Source organism: Nestor notabilis, unplaced genomic scaffold (genome assembly GCF_000696875.1).
Source record: "Nestor notabilis isolate BGI_N333 unplaced genomic scaffold, ASM69687v1 scaffold12799, whole genome shotgun sequence".
NCBI classification, from domain to species: Eukaryota; Metazoa; Chordata; class Aves; order Psittaciformes; family Psittacidae; genus Nestor; species Nestor notabilis.
The window spans coordinates 17312-33347 of NW_009943296.1; positions in this window are offsets into that span (position 1 = coordinate 17312).

Consider the following 16036-nt stretch of genomic DNA (forward strand, 5'->3'; position numbering starts at 1 on the left):
TAGTTAATGGCACAGAAGGGAAGTTTCTGATTTTTTATTTTGAAAAAGAAAAACAAGATTGATTACAAAATGTAGATTATTCATTTTTGTTTCTCTGCATCCCACCCTTCTCAAAGGTAATTCATGGATTTAACTAACTCTTTCTAAATTAGAAAAACCGTACAAATTCAGATTTTTTCTTACTGGAAAGAAGAGTTTTTACCCCTTAGATGTTTCTGATGCTTTCTGATGTTCTTTTTAACCAGCTCTGCACTTAGATCATCAGCTAGTAATCCTTTAAGGCATTTTTAGACAGTCTTCCCAGAAGTGAAGCAAGCATCAGTAAAAAGCATTTTCATTTTTAATCAATATAGGCCTTGTTAAATTGAGTATTGGTTAGGGGTGTACCCAAGAGAAATTTGGCAAACTAGATTTTTAACACCAGATGTTGCCTGCCTACCAATCCATCCAGCACACAATCCTGCTTTTTTTTTCTCCTTTCCCCTTTCTTTGGAGATTTTTAAGCATTCATTTATTTTTTTACAGAAAACAAACACTAAACACAATTTGTTTCCTCAGTTGGTCAGAACATTTCACATGGAATTTGTGTTTGGCATTGGCACTGCTCTGGAGAAAAGTATCAGCAATTTGAAGGGTGTGGTGTAGTTTTTTAGCTGCTTTAACTTGACCTTAAACTCCAACGAGGTTGTTACATTTAATGGTGATGAAGAAAAATCCCTGTAGTTTTAAAGGATGACCCCCTTTTAGCCAGTTTCTACTGCTGCTACCACAGACAAAATGATGCTACACAAGCAAAGGTTGAGGCCTTTTTGTCTCAATGTTGCTTTTTAATTTCAGATAAATACACAAGAGTATATATTATTTCTGGAAATAGGTGTATTTTGAAGTTCCCCATTATATGGGAATTAGTTTGTAAACTAAAATGTGAAATATGCCCGAGAAGCCTTATGCCAAGAAGTATTCTCTACATTATACCTTTCTGTATAACATGAAATTTAGATTATACATGGGTTGTATACCTGTGATGCTCTAGCAGTTATTAAAAAAAATAAAACTACTTAAAACATTAAAAGTTAAGAGCTTTTGGAAACGTCAAACTTCGTAAGTTAGCTTTGTCCTACAGTCACGTATATTTTTCCTAGTATGGATCCTCAGAGTTGTCCACTGAACAGTATACAACAAATCACCAGCATGTGCTTTTCAAGTTAAGTGAATTGACATACATTTTCCACTTGCCTTTGCCAACATATTTTAGAATGTGATGGAACTACCCCTGTACAAAAATTGTTCTTTAAGATATCACTCCACTCCCAGTTGGGCTTCAACCCAAATCTCTTTCCTATCTGCAAAACCACTGCTGTCCATTCAGTTTGCTATATTGCTGAAGTGCTCAGAGGGCTGTTTGAGATCTTAGATACAGGGATGATGGTTTGTGTTTCTAGGATGAATTTCAAAGGGACAATCGTGTGCAGTTACTAGCTATAGATGATTGATATAAATGTTTACCCCTGTATGAAGTATTTTACAGTTTTACTTGCAGATGTGTATTTATCTTGAGTTATACTTGACATAGAGTTTCTTTCAATTTTTTTTTTAATACTATGTGTGTATTTTGGAAACCTTTTTAGATGTTAAAATTTTTGAATGGTTACAAATATTTCTTGTAATACTGAATTGTTATCTGGAAACTCTTTGCAGTAACTTTTTTTGTATATATTTGAGGGCCTTTTTAAAAAATTATTGTTTGTTTTTTGGGGAAAAGTTTTTACAATTTGGAAGCTTTCAGAAGGGCCTTCCTCTCAACTAGGATACTAACAGAGGTAAGAGTTTTCTTAAGTATTTTGCAGAACTAAGGATGTATCCTCAAGAAAATATTTATGGAAGTAATTTACTTTTTTTTTTTTTTTACAATGCTTTTGTCTGTATAAAGTATGCAACAGAACTACATTAAGAAGGAAATATTGTCTACATAAAATATTATATGAAAGTTGGTACATAATTCTGACAAAAAAAACCTTGCAATTCTTTAAGCCATATTGTTTTTGTTATCCTTGGATGAAAATATCAGTATTAAGTAACCAATGTATTATTCAAGTGCTTAGACTTATATGAAAATGCTTATACAGTTTATTTATGTGTATTTGGGAAAGGATTGCTAGAAAAAGCTATCACTAGACATATAGCAAGTGAGGAGCAAGTAACAGTATACTGTCACTTTATGGCCTTGTGAGAGACGCAGAAGATGCTGAAAGCACCGCAGAGACTCGGCTTTCAGAAACTCCGAAGCACAAGTGTTGGGTTTCAAATGGTGGTTCTTTTCCATAACCAGAGGGGAAGAGAGTTGGTTGGGACACTGTTTGACAACTTGACTTTCACAACTCTTTTCAGACTGTGAGCTCAGCTATGCAGTATCGGCTACAGCAATAATATCAATCAAAGGATATAAGGATTGAAGTAGATTATTGTAGGGATTTATGTTTATTTTAATTAGAACTCATAGCAATATAGAATATGCATGTGCACGTATTTGAAGCATTTTTACACTTTACATTTCATGTAGTTTGATTATATTATGAAGGATTGGGTTTTTAGTTTGATATTTTACCATGCTAAAATGGGAGTTCCGCCCAACCCCGTACTGGATTCTTGTTTCCTTTAAAAGGTTATTTAGTACAGCACTCACTGCGTTGTGTACTAGTGCTAAAACTAACACTGTATCTTACGAATTTCTTCAGCTTTAAAAAGATTAACCTAATTATTATTACATTTGTTTAGCTGTACCCACTGTCCTTGTCAGATTCAGTTGGCAATTTGTATAATTTCTTTTTCTGTAACTGTTATTAAACTTGTACAGCTAAAACAAACAAACAAAACCTATGGACAAAGGCCTCAGAGGTACCAGTTCTGCTTCAGCAATCAAGATGACAGCTTGCTCATCTAGTGACTGTGTTGCTAAAGAGACTGTACAACCTCTGTTGTGGATTGTCCATAAAATGGCATTCCGACATGTGCCTTATTTGCTGGATAGTATACAGCTTTCCTCTAGTATTCTAGCATTTTAATGCTGTATTAAAGTACTGAAAAAAATCAGCAAAAGAGTGGTATGGTTTTCTTGAGCATTCCTTCCTTTGAAGTTTTACTACCAGCTGTGTTGGGTTCCTGGTTATGGACTGCCCAGCTGCAGCTCGGTGTTCGCATGCAAACCTGTCCCAGCATAACCATGATCCAGACCAGGTGAAAAAGTTTCTCCACTGCAGCCAAGCTCCTAAGCTGCAGTGAGCCTGGTGAGAGAGCTTCATGCAGTGTCTGGAACAACTGCTGCTGGAACAACTTGGGTTGATGGTACCAGCTCTTAAGTTTTTATCAGCCTTGTACTGTCTAGCATTCTTCTGAAGGAAAAACCTAATAACCAGACAAAGTACACTTCTATCCTTAATAGTTGGATGGGAAGGCTTAGATGCCAGAAAGCTGACAGAATGAAAAACAACATTTTTAAGCCATTAAGCTGTACGACTCAAAATTTAGGGGTTGGATCTAATTCATTCTTTGCAAACAGTAGAAGTTGGTAAGAAAGAACTAGACCTACTAAATGCGTATTAGCAATGCTCTCCTCGCATCCCCAGTCAAAGTTCTCAGTAGCAAGCAATTTTTCTATTGAAACTGCCAATACTGTTGTGATTGGAAGTTAAAATAAGTATGTCATAAAACTAACTTTGGACTTTAGGAATCCTGCCTCTAACACGAGAGATCTCCTTCACTTAAAACAAAACAACAAAAAAAAATTAGTAGGAATACCAGCACACAGTTGTTCTCTGCCCGATCACCCCTACGAGCATGGTGCTACTTGACACCATGGCAACACTGGTTATATCACATAGCAAGCCTGATTTCTGTGAGATTAGAGTGCTCTTCTCATTCAGGCTGCAGGAGAGAGAGAAAGCAAGAACACTTGTGCACATGTGTGGATGGATATGCAGGATGGGCAGACGGGTTGTGTGTGACCAAAGAATCTGAAGCCTTGAAAAAAGTGACCGTTTCATCAAAGGATGAAAGACATCCTTCTGACTGAGCCCCATGAAAAGAAAAAGCACATATTCAGAGCTAGTTGGCAGATTACTGTTTAAGGAAAAAGCATAATGCTTTTATGTTCCTATAGCAAACACAAGCTACAAAATCAAGCTCAGAACTGAAACACATCTCTCCACCAGAACAAGCAGGGGGTTCGCAAACACCAACACCTCAGATACAGCACTCCACCAAGATCAGAAAAAACACTGAGTAGACCAACTGCAGGTCCTAGCTCCCTATTACCATATGTCCATGATTCCTCAAAGAATTAACTTTCTCCTGTTTAAAACAGAACTAAATTAACACAAACAATACGGCGTCAACAAAAACTATCAAACTACTTTCTAATTACTTTTCACTGCTGAATGCTTCACCTTCCTGCTCTATGTGAATGAGGTCAAGAGACAATGCAACACCCTGCTTGTAACAGATGAGCCAAATAATGGTCACTTTAAGAAAAATAATGGGATTTAACATAACATTGATACTTGGAAGTAAAAAGATATTTCGTTATTCTTCATGGAAAAACAATTTAAACAGTACACCGAGGTTACTATATTTAGTTAGTCACATCATGCAGAGAGCCCCATCTCAGATCCTCCCAGTTTATTAGCAAGCATATGGACTAGCCTTTAAATCCCAACTAGGAAGGACAAACAGCCTGCATGTTATACTTCTGTAGTGTTGCTCTGAGCCCCTACATATGGATTATTACTGCCATGGGACACAAGTCAAGTAAGTTAAGAAGGCTTCTCTCTCCATATCCCTCTGAAGAAGGAAGTACACAAGAGACATTAGCAGGAGACGAAGCTGAAACACCAAGGGCTCAGTCAGGTCTTTCCACTAAGAAATCAAGAACTAAAGAAACCTCCTAACTGGAAGAACACATAAAATCCTTACTTCCGAGAAGCATACAGTAGATAGTTTGCGATCCTGAAAGAATACAACATTCAGCTTTGTTTTTCTGTAGTATTCCCCTCCTGAACCTAAAGTAACAGATCATCTGCAAACTCCTGTCTCACTAACACCAGCTATTGGGCTTGGGCCCACACCTACCCACTATGCACTTTGATTTTACTGAAAGTAATGCAATTGCTCTTCCTCACCATCTGTATCTCAAACACACTTCAGACTATAAAAAAATCCCAGAAATCTTGCCATGATACAACCTACCAAAGCTGCAAGACCTCGTTCAAACAACATACATAAATACCTCTCACAACATTTCTACAAACTTCAGGAGACATTTTTAGCAACTGAACATGCTGAGAAACACCTACCTCAGACAGCATTCATTGGGTCTTTTTTCTGGAGGGCCAAAACTGAAGTTGAGGCATTCACATCCATGAGGCATTAGAGCATCCCTGATTTGCAGCCCAGGTGAACAGAGATGGTCAACACTGCTCTGCAAGAGAGCAGAACACCATCGGCCATCCCTGCTTAAAAGCACTGCCCAGGCATATGGCTCTGTGGCCCATGAGGAGACCACAGAGGCAGCAGCAACCCAGGGCATTCTTTGGGGGCTTTATTTCTATGCCATGAACTTAGCTAAATAAAAATGTAATAATCATTGACTTTTTTTTTAATAAAAGGTAAAAATGGAGCTCACATGCACAGCTAACCCAACCAAAACCCATGCCTACAGGGAAAGTAAACCATAGCCAAAAACTTTATGGATGTTTTAAGTAGAACAGGCTGCAAGCCAAAGATTTTTATTTATTTTGTACTCTAGCCTCCTTTTCACCAGCTGAGAACAGGAACTAGAATGCCAGAACACCATAAGAAAGCTTTCTCTTACACAATTGCTGAACACATCTAAGCAGCAGGTATGAGAAACCTAACCCCAGCCAGCTTTTCAGAAGGTTTCCATATGGTTTTGCAACTTAACAAGGAGGTACAACTCAATGGACTTCCAAGAAGTCAGACATACTTCTGCTCCATTTGTTTTCAGCCAGCAGAACTTAAAGAAGTAATAATGCAGAAAAACACTGCAGGAGAAATAGGAAGTAAGACCTCAAACTTCACTGTAAATAAAACAGCAATAAACAGACAAATACCACTAGCATAGGGGAGAAAAAAAGATACCTTTGTTGAGTACCTTCGTAGAGAAATTCAGAGAGCTGGCACCCACAGGCTCTGGAAAAGACCTCCTTTCCCTCCACCTCTCTTACATTGGCTGCCAGCCCTGATTGCTGGGAGCTCCAGCTGTGCTGGCCAGGTTGGGGGGGGGGTTGGGGGGGTTGGGACACCAGCTCTTCCCCAGGTGCAGGCGCTTCCTGCCTGGCGTGCCTGCCTCAGCGTCAAACTGAACAGCCCCCTCCACAGGGAAAAGGGGCAAAGACACCAGTGCCACCACGAGGAATCCTCACTGGCAGCCGGGAGGCAAAGGACAGTTCAGTTCACGTGTAATAGAGACTAAAAACTCTAATGTTTACACTGGTTGAAAACTCAACACGGTTAAGTCTTACCCTTAGAAATTTCATCAATGAAATACACAGAAATAAGCTTCTCTGGACAGAAACATGAATAAGGCACGTTGTAATGAACCAATTCAAACTGCATTCCAACATACCCTGCTAAAGTTTCTGAATGTCATGAGCAATTTTTGAACACACAGTGGTTGCACGTACCAAGTGATACCTTGCCCAGCTACTTGCTCTAAGGTGTGGTTGCTTCTTTGGCTATTTACCGAAATGGGTTACCCCGTGTGTTCGCATTGCTTTAATTAAACTGAGGTAAAAGTGATGCAGTTAAAGACAACTAGCACCCACTCACACCAACATCTTTCAGGATTTGAAGGAACTGAACCACCTTCATCAAGCTAGTCTTCTGTGGGGAGGTGAACAGCAGTTCACTGATTCAGAGTAACAAAAGCAAACCCAAACATGAGTAGTGGCTGACCGAGTCCCTGACACTCAGAGAAAAACACCCCACATCGTCTCTATACTATAACAGATTTTAAACTACCTAGTAACAGTCAGCAATAAGTGCATGATGCTGTTTTGGACAATTCAACTCAATGTGGTGGGTTTTTTTAAAAAAGAGAAACAAATAGAGGATTTGGAAGTAGAGACAGGAAACCAGAGAGAAAACATTCTTATACGATCCTTATCACTCTAAAAGGATAAAACAGAAGTAAAAAAACCCAGGAATGATGAAAGGGAAGAAATAGTTTCCCTGTGAAAAGAGACTTTGTGCAGTGGGCCTCCGCCTGCTGGAAAAGAGATCACTGAGGGTGGATATGATAGTGGCCTATAACATAATAAATTATAGGAATAAGGGAGGAAATACTCACTGCTTCCACAGTGCTTTCCTTCTAGAAGCAGGGAATTTTGGATAAAATTATCTGAGGTAACATAATAAAAACAAAAATTTCCCACAGCAGACTGAAATTCATAGTCACGGGATATTCTAGCTGTCAAAAGAATAAATGGGATCAAAACCAATTACAGAACCACATGAAAAAAAAATGCTGTAAGGGTTATTAACCACGAAGCTGCAACCATGGCTCAGGAAGTCCCAAAGCACAGAAGCAGCCAGCAGCAGGAGACGACGCCAACAGAAGGCTGATTGCCTATGTTTAATATCTTTTCCTTCAGTAAGCTGTTGTAGGAAAGACGATAGCAGAGTAGATACTGCTCTGATCATTGGGCTGGTCTGAGAGGACTATGTTTTGTGTGACAGTAGGAGCTGCAATATATGAATGTAAACATAGGTTTAGCCCTGTACGTAAGGAAACACTTGCGTGGCACTCATCAGGCACCTGATGGCTTTTGGGGCAGGTTTGGACACACATGCCCATGGAAATACCCATTAGTTCCCCAAAATTCATGTTTTTGAAGAAAACCTTGCAACTCACCTACGTTCACGCTCGGTTGAGCTAATTGGCAAGAAACTAACTGAAATACCACCATAATTTGCAGTCTACAACTGCACATTGCACTACTGTAGCTAGTTTGGTATTTTATTATTTTCTTAATTCATTGCAGATACTTTAGTTTGAAAAGCTGGTCCCAATTAGCTGTGTTTAAAGTTATTTTAAATGAATCCACTCACTGCATCCCTGCGTGCTGGGCCACACCACCCTCTCTTGCTCTCCAAGAGACAGGACGGGGTTTAGCCCTCGATTTGCCTCACCATATGGTTTTCTGGGGTCACAAAGGAATTTACTGAGTGAAGTAAAATTTCTAAGAGGTGTTTAAGCACCTCTTAGCATCCTACAGGTCCAGTAAATGGAGCTCATAAGAATGAAGTCGTAGGTCTCTGGCAGAGCCATGCACCATGCCGTGATAGGAGGCAGCCAAGCTGTGTTAGGTTTCCACGGTGGGTTTCAGCCGTGCTCTGGCCTTCTGCCCAGCACTGAGGCACGATAAAGGAATTAACGTGAAGGTTAAGTAGCCTGCACCCATGTTTACCCATCTACTGGTCTTAAATGGTGTCTTCACCTCCAGGGGCACAGCTTCACACCCAGACAGCCTCTCATGCTGCTTAGAGTCCTGAGGTACTCTTGTATGAGCAAAAAGTTGCAGGAGCCATGAGGAAAGCATGAGACCTGCAGAGCTGGATTGAGAAACACATTACGATTTATCTTTTCAGCCATAAATATCTCTGCCCATCTCTCTGCGAGGGGAGGAAATGTCAGTTTGAGGCAGACAGAAATATCCAGACCAAAGGAGTTACATCTGGAGGCTTTTGTGAAATGAATGTAGCCAAGAGAAAAAAGTGAACTTTTTCTCCCCCGATTTCCTTCCTACGTTGAGCCCTGTGCACCTCCTCACAAGAATTTAGCACAATGGGAGAAGAAATACAGGCTCAAATAAGGCTTTACAGGCCCAGAAAAGGTGAAGTTCAGTCCAAGGTATGTGTGATTTGCTCCCTCAAGGACTGTACATGTGAAATACAGCTTAGGGATTTTTTGGTTTTTTTAAATGAGAATTTAATGCACTTCATAAACCTGATCTTCTCTTCAACACCTTACCAGCAAACCTGGCAGATTTCAAACAGCTTTCTAAATATGAAAAGTAGGGGAAATTTGTCACCTGAGTTCCTTTTGTAAAGGTAGACAATACAGCTGGTAGCGTTTAACTTTAAAGCAATGGGCATATAAACCTCATTTTCGTTACTGGCAGGTATTCTTGTTTTCTTAAGAGTTAAAACCTGCTTTGCTTTTAAGCCAGGTACTGCCTGGTCTCTGGCACACCACCAATCCCTTTCAGGGATACCTAAGGAAAAACAGGGAAAAAAAAGAGAGAGAGAGTAAGAAACCTGCTGCTAATTCCCCAGAAAGCTGTGCCGTGCTCCTGAGGTCAAACACACAAACAAAACAAAACCCCAATAAGTAATCTTCTAAAAAACCCAGCTGGTTAAAATTTTTGCAGTAACTGGAATGAGATGTGTGTGTTTAGATTATAAAGCTGATCAACTTCAGCAGAGGCTCCTTCACCTACAGATTTAGTTTGTAAGGGATTGTGCATTAAATAACTAGAACTGTAAACTTCAAGTCCCTAGATGCCTCCTACCTCCTTGGTTTCTCTTGCCTCTCTCAACTCCCTCCTGTTGCCTGTATTTCACAGTTGTTGGTCTTTTGTGGACGCTTTATTTCAAGCCTGAAGTTACATTACATGGTTAGCACCACTCCTGTTTTTACAAAAGCAATATTTTGTATTACAATAACATTCTGTCCCCTCCCCAAGTCCTTAATAGCATTCTCACACACATCCCAGCCAGCCCCAGCCCCATGGTGCCTGCGTCAGAGGCAAACGCCCTGGTGCTCTCCACTGCCAGAGGTACTTTTAGGAAAGTTATTTGTTCTACACTGTTCAGTAATTTATCTTAATTTTTCTTTTCAAATAAGAAGCATTTATTTAGGAAATATTGAAAGGGCCTTAAGTTTGTTAGAAGGACACGGAGAAATAGCTAGGGCAACTCAGGCTTCGACCAACGTTGAACCCTGGCCACCACTAGATGAGAAGGAAGCAGGTGCGTGACCACAGCTATTTCACTGCCTGTGCGGGAAGCAAACAAAGGCCTCTGTAACCAAGCTGTGATTGTGGTTTCTGCTCTTTCTCACACAGTCCCAGTCACTGGCTCAGCAGAGAACCAAAAATGCCATGTATGAGGCAGACAGCACCTCTTTGCAAGGGGCAGAAGCTGAATTCTTGGTTGCCCTCCTAGTCCCCAGGTGTGGCCACCTGCAGCTGGGTTATAGCCAAATAATCCTGTCCTTTTCTTCTTCCCAGAGCTCCTTCTGTCACTCCTCAGATAGCTCAATAGCTCTAGGAGGCCTTCCCATCAGGGATGAATCTGATTTTTCTACCCAATGGATGGCTATTCAAAGCCCTCTTCATTTTTTGGCCCAGTGGAGCCACAGAATAGTTCTTCAGGGCACAAAGCACATTGCTTAGGGGAACACTTTCCTCCCCTGAACATTAAGGGAGACAAGTGACATGGAGCAATGGTTTTGCAGTGCAGCAAAAAAATGTCCCAACCACAGTAAGCCGGGTGTGAAAATGATCCTGATTTCTCCTTTTAGCATATTTCGTTGCCTAGTGAGAAGGAGCCCGAGACGGAATTAGCAGACAGGTCTGCAAGATCAGTGCTGGCAAATGTGGAAACTTTTGCAGCCTCTGGCTCTGGCCCCAGCTTGTCCCCACTTTCCGTGAATGCCTAATTGAGACTGCCTGGCTTTTTCCGCAGAGGTGGGAGCCAGTTTCCAGGCAGGCATATGGGTGTATTCTGTAAGTCTTTGCCTTGTAAAGTTTTAGCACCCAAAAAAGCCTCCCTTCTCCAGTATGATTCAATTGGTTGGCAAGGGAGAGGCTGACAGGCAGGGGTGATGGCTGTTGCTGTTGGCAGGAGAAACCAGAGGGTAGGAGTGGGGACAGTGACTCCCTTTCAAAGAAATGATGCCGGCAGCAATCATTTGTATGGGGTATGAAACCCTCTCAGAGTATTACACTACAGTCCCTGCAAGACAGAAAACTCATGTACAGCCGCAGCACAGGCACAAAAGGCAGCGGCATGAGGATGAGAGCGTGGCCACTGCGGCTGTTTGTCCCTTGATGACGCATCTGGCACTTCTCCTGGTGCGATCCATGAGCAGGGCTCCATCAGCTGTCCTGTCCCCCATGCGCTGGAGACCACCTGCAGCAGCCACGGGACTTACCTGGCACTCGCACTTTCACCTGCAGCACCTCAGCCTGTGGATCATAGCAGCAGCCACCACTGTGGCCACCACTGCTCCCACTGCTGTGGCTGCAGTGCTGTGCTTCGAGTTCAGAAAGGCAGGTCCCAAAAGAAGAGGCATACCTACGTACCACTGTGCATGGCACTGGCTCCCACACCAGAGCTAGCCTGAGCTGGTGTTTCCATATGCAGAGAAGCAAAGAACCACGCAAAGGCAGAGGTCAGCAACCAGAGCAGGACAGGGCTGCCCACACTGTGAGCTTTGCCCTCCACTGACTTCCTGTAGGTGCCTGAGTCAATATTACCTTACACCCAGTCTAGATAGGGAGCAATCATAAGTCCCAGCTAGGAAGCTGTCTGGGCTCCCCAACGTGCTGTGTTCACACTATTCCTTTCTCAGTGGGCCAGACCCTGCACCTGCCAAACATAATGTGGATGATGAAGTGGCCTGGCCTATCACCGATGTTGGGGTTTTGTATTAATCACATGGAAATCATTTTGGACAATTAAACGTACAGATGAAAGGCCAACTGGCTGCACATATTGTGTGGGGCATGACCTAAAAGCAATCCCAGTGATCGAGATGATGTAGTGTGAAAGCTGGATTAAACAGGTCAAGTAAATTTGGAGCAGCTAAAATAAACCGAACTCCCTTCCAAAACATATGTTGTGCTTGCCACATAATACTGCTGTACTTTGGTAGCATGTCCCAAACATGCCAAAACTGTAATACGCTTGTTCCAGGGTCACAGTGCCAGAGGGAGAGTGAAGATGGTTGGAAAGTAGTTCTGAGAAAGTCACAAGCACTCCCAAACGTGCTGCCTGATAAGGCTCCGCGTGTCTTCCATGCAGCCAACCTGCCCAAATACCCAAGCCCTAGGAAGGGATCCAGGCTCACGCTGAGCAGTCAAACGTGAATGAATGTTCTGGGCTTTTGCTCCCCTCTATAAACATTTTCCAGCTAGTGGTAAGCTGTTGTGAAAGCCCCCAGCAGCTTGGCTAGGAGCTGGAGACATTTTACAACATCTGGGAGCAATTCCCAAATCACTTCCCACATACACCTGTATTGAACTCCATTCGCAGCCAGTTTGCTGGGAAAAACAGCCTGTGCTGCCCATCCAGGGCCGGGACCGGGAGGGCATCACCACTGGCCAGGATGGCCAATTCCCACCACAGAGTGGTTTGTGGGGCCTGCAGGGGTGGGTAATGGTGTGAAACTCTCACCATTCCTCTGTGCTGACCTCACTTTGAGCCATCATGGATAACACACAGAGTGTGAAACACTTTGTTGGTGTGATACAGCCATGCAGGAAAAGAAAACAGCCCTCAGCCACCCACCAACAGATTACCTAGCCTGGGCATTAATCATAGCGGGAGCACAGGGAGTCCGAAGTGAGTTGCAAAAGGGCTTGGATGAACTGCCGCCCTTTCCCATCATGCAGTCCTCTGTGGCCACCCCTACCCAGGTCAGTGCTGCTTGGTCTTCCACAGTGATCTTACTTAATTTTCTTACCATTTAATTGCCATATGATTTGTATTATCTTTGGGTTTACTTTGTCTTGGTCATTTCCAATCCTTTGCTACACTAGATAATCAAGAGTTATCAGCAGTAAGCCAAGAGATAGTAAGACACAGCACTTGAAAGGTAGGAAATGTTAAGAGTCGGCACATCAAATTCTTCCTTGTATGGAGGCCTGCAGCATGTAAAGGTTTATCCATCTTGAACTCATCACTGGAAAAGCATTTTCAGCTTGTATGTGTGGTTTCAGTGCTGTTCTTTCGAATGGCTGTATTTCAGTACCGTAACTGCCAAAGCCCTGTCTCATTTGCAGGGGCTGTGATGGAGAGTGCACGTGGCATGAAGTTCCCAGAGCAAGAGAAGGCAATAAGGGCATGCTGCCCCAGAGACAGCTGGACAACATGCTCCTTCTCTGTTTAAACTTCTCCATGGAATTTGCGTGTGTACCAAAGTTCACGAGTTTACAGTTAATGTTCTATGTATGAAGCATATAAACCCATGGAAAGCTTCGTGAAGGAAGAACTAACTGTAAGATAACTCAGAGAAGGTAAAAAAGCTGACTAGAAACTTTGTGATTCCCAACTAACCACATGTGAGCTAAAGGAAGCACTTGCAATCTCCACACTGACCAGCTGGTTGTGTGCAAAACTCCTGGGTATCCAAGCTACCTGCTCAGAGGTACAGAGGAGGAAAAAGGCAAGGTCAAAAGATGGAGAAGTTCTGAACCCCAAATTAGTGTCACTGTTGCAGGAGTTCAGAAATATCCTCTGGAAAAAGGGAAGAGAGGGTGTGAGCCTTCGACTGCAAATCCCTGGGGCTCCGAGCTGGAGAAACTGTACTCAAGTAAGAGGGAAAAAGAAATCTACTGTTGATATTCAAAATTTTGGGTTCTGTGCTTTATTCTCTATACCTCTCTTTTTTATATCTCTTTTCTATAAAATCTTGACCTGAAGGCATACTAAATAACCATTTGCTTTGGTTCAGTGCCAGCCCCATTTACCTGGCTGCATAGCATAGAGAAAAGCAAGTCTGGTGACCACAGGGGTATTTGGGCAGTACTCAGGAATACGCCCTGGCCATCTGCAGAAGATCAGACCAGTGGTTTTGCTAGCCTTTGGAGGAGCACTCTTTGGCTGACACAGGCCTCCCAGCCATAACTGTGAGTGGTGACAGTAAAACGCAACAGATAAAACCCAAAGCCTTGCAGAGTTTTTCATACATCTATTAATGATTTATAAAGCAAGTGTGGGGCTGACTGCAGCATAACAACCCACTGCCCTTCAGAAGTTACACACGTATTCAAAGTGGTTCCTTCAAAATAAATGAAATGGTCAGCTTCAGTGCAGCTAAAGCCTCCACACGTCAAACCTAGTTGGCCACCAACTGTGGGTGAAGGGCAGATACAGACCTTACTTTTGAGCCCTGCAAACCAGTCCTGCACTGGCAAGGGTGTTGTGCAGGTTTCACTGATGAGCCCAGCCAGGCCGGCTGCTCCTTGGGTACACTATCATGCACCCACAACGAGATGGAAAGGACACAGTGAAATGCTGATGTCTTCCAAGAAACTCTGCTGCTGCCTCTGAGGCCAGCCCAGGGAGTCACCTTCTGGCTGAGGCATGACCTGCTGGTATGCACACAGAGTCAGTCCCACAAGTCCCAAGCCCCCTGGACCCCAGGGCTGTGCCAGCAGCTTGTCCTGGTGCGGGGAGCGGGGTGTGCGGTACTCCCCCACCAGCTGCATTTTCAGCCTTTCCATTGCCCCGTGGGTGCCGTGGGACACCCCACACCAGCAGCTGCAGCCTTCATTCACTGCAGTGTGAACTACAATGCAGCGCTGACAGCAAGCCCTGTTACATGTGTATGTGTTCACCAGAGCCTGTTTCATTTATGTCCAGAAGGATCTTTTACAAAGTCAAACATCTAAACAATGTCAGTGCTGCATGGTTATTTTCTCAAGGCTGTGTCAGTGTGTTTCTACGCTGTCACGTGTCTCCAGAAGACTTTTGCCAGACACCCATACATGGCTGTGGTGGTACTGAGACAGCTAAATGGAGACCTGATGGAGACATCCCCTTAAAACCATTTGTGTTCTTAGTTTGCCAGAAATACAGTGATTTTGAAGCTGAACCAGAGTTTTAAAGACAAATATGAACTTTTCTAATCATGTTAGAGCTTTTCTCTTTCTGAAAAACAAATAGGGGTTGCGGATGAGTAATGCAATTACACTGACAGATTGACAGGCTTTCACCATCTACCATTTTAGTACATCCTTAACGACCTAAGAAGTAACACTGCAGTGCAAGGTCAGGCCAAGACTGAGCATGCCGGTTCCTCCATCCCATCAGTGGTCTACTGGCCAAAGAAAGAGGCCCAGTGGGGAACACGGGATGTGTTCAAGCTCTCATGCACTGTAGAAAGGAGAAGAAGGAAACCTGTATGCTGGAGACTAGCAGGAGCAACAGGAATTACCTTTGATGGCCGCCTTGCCATCTGATCAGCTTCCTGGTGGTCAAGGCAGCAATGAGAGCGGCTGGAAGCACAGTATCCCTGGCAGTGGGCAAGGGCTCCCCCAGCACTCCTGGGGGCTGCCAGGGTCCCTGTAGCCCAGGTCCCCACACAGTAAGGGGTCAGGTCCCCAAGGTGGTCCCTATTCACTGGCACTGAGTTAGGGCTGGAAAGGAAGGACTCTGCTCTGGGCAGTCGGCTGAGGCAAAATATCCCTCCATCCTGCTTCTGCTTCTCACCCCCTTTGGTGGACGATTCCCGCCCCTGACGGGCCCTATGGTATAAATAAAGGACCACTGCTCTGTGGCTGAACATCTACAGCACTGACAAAGACCAGATTGCCACCACAGTTATTTCCTCTTGTAAGTAAAAGGGGAAACTGTGGTATGTCACGCACCCCTGGGCAGAAACAGCTAACAAATACCAACTTCTTCATGGCGAAGACTGCAGCTAATGGCATCTGGGCCCCACTTTGAGGTGTTAAACTACTAATTTCAAATGCTTCCCTGTGATGTGAAACATTTATAGTTGGAGCAATCAGGGAGTTTTGGGAAGACTTGCCTTCATAAATAACCCCCTGGCCTAGACATTGACATTGGTTTTACAGCTGCCACCCAGCTCCCAGAGCTCAAGGACAAGATCAAACTGTGGCCCTACTCACTGGCCAGCTACTTGTGCAACACAAACATGCACAAATTAACATCTCTGGACATTTCCAGGAGCAATGGAAACTAATAATTCTTTTGGACAGGATGGATT